This window comes from Melitaea cinxia, chromosome 22, assembly GCF_905220565.1.
Source record: "Melitaea cinxia chromosome 22, ilMelCinx1.1, whole genome shotgun sequence".
Lineage (NCBI taxonomy): Eukaryota > Metazoa > Arthropoda > Insecta > Lepidoptera > Nymphalidae > Melitaea > Melitaea cinxia.
In genome coordinates, this window is record NC_059415.1 from 2235652 (window position 1) to 2237489 (window position 1838).

The following is a 1838-nucleotide window of genomic DNA, read 5'->3' on the forward strand; positions in this document are numbered from 1 at the left end:
TTACGTCGTGGTTCACCTTAGGGGGTAGTAGTGTCGCGACGCGCTGGGTTTGCTGTATATAACCCTCAGGGCGAGGGTTTGCGGTCTCTTTGTTGGATTCTCTCACCGACTTAAGATCTGGGTGCAATTTATTGTGGGTGAGTCATTGTAGTTCCATATGGTTTAAGCTTTGCATTAGTGTAAATTGATTTTGTGAGTTTTTGAAATTTGTTATAATGTCCTGGCTGTGTAATTTTTGTATTGACTTCTTGTTTGCTTATTGCTGTGTAATGGTAGGGTGTGCTTTGTCTCTGGTGGACCGTTTCCTTTGTCAACCCGGAGATAGTGGAGGGTTGGCTTCGGAAAGGCTCACCGTTTTGGTGTGTCCTTCCAGGGTCCTTGGTGTGGCGTTTGCGGCGGCGCTTTTGGAGTGAGAGTGACCTCGTGGCGTCCTTCTGAAGGTCCGAGGACCCCCGGACATTCCGAGTTCTCTCACAACCCGAATCACCCACAACCCGAATTACCCACAACCCGAATTCTCTTCAACCCGGCTTACATTAAACTACTTCTGGAAGCGGGGCTACCGACGGCGAGACGACTGTTAAGTTAAGTTTTTTTTGTTAGCCAATTCTCCAGCCACTTGCCCAGGAATTAGGCAAGTTATGTACTTTATTTATTTTATTCTCCCCGGAGTAACTTTAGATTAAATTCAAAATAAATTGTTAAACTTGTTATTTTTTTATTTCTCTTCATCCATAATTAATTTAAGATTATGTTGGTTTTTTTTTTACTCTCTCTCTTGTATTCGCGTATTAGGAATTGTGGGTGACTCTCTAACCCAACAAACAATTGTTAACACGTAGCAACTAGCACCTTAAAACTTATAAAGCCGACCAATGGCGGATTAACCATCCAACTGCTGGCTTTGAAATACAGAGGCCGAAGACGGGCAGCAGCGTTTTTAGCGCGACAAAGTCAGCTCTGCAGTCATCAACCCACCTGCCCAGCGTGGTGCCTATGGGCAACACACATGAGTTCACGCCATTTTCGGCGTAAACTTGTGGAGGCCTATGTCCAGCAGTGGACTGCCATAGGCTGAAATGATAACTAGTTACTACATAGACAAATGCTTAATTTATTTATTTAGATATGGACTATATTCCAAGTATTTTAAGGACACCTTAGTTAGCAATTATCATCATCATCATATCAGCTCCCGGACGCCTACTGTTTACGTTGTGTTCTGTTTACTGTTTCGCCTCCCCTAATGTTTTCCACGACGATCAGTCGTGCGCAGCACGCATCCAGCGACTTCCCGCGACCCTGACCAGATCGTCGATCCACCTCGTAGCCTGCCAACACTGGGCACACACGGTCGCCACTCGAGAACCTTTCCATTGGCCATTGGTCTTTCGAGCTATGTGCCCTGCCCATTGCCACTTCAGCTGTGCGATCCTTCAAGAAATGTCGGTTACCCTAGTCGGTCTCCTACGGATCTCCTCATTTACCTCACCTCATTACTCTATCACGTAGGGAAATACCGAGCATTGCCCTCTCCATCGCCCGCTGAGCGACTTTGAGCCTTCTTATAAGACTTATATTTAGCGACCACTTTTCGGATCCATATGTCATCACTGGCAACATACAGTGGTTGAAAACTTTCGTCTTCAGACACTGCGAGATATTGGACGCGAAGATTTTCCGTAGTTTCCCGAACGCTGCCCATCCAAGCTGGATTCGGCGAGAGATCTCGTTCTCGAAGTTGGACTTATCTAACTGAATTGACTGTCCTAAGGTCTATATAATAGTCAACAACTTCGAGAACAGTGTTCCCGAATGCGAACTGAAGCGGGTGCGAC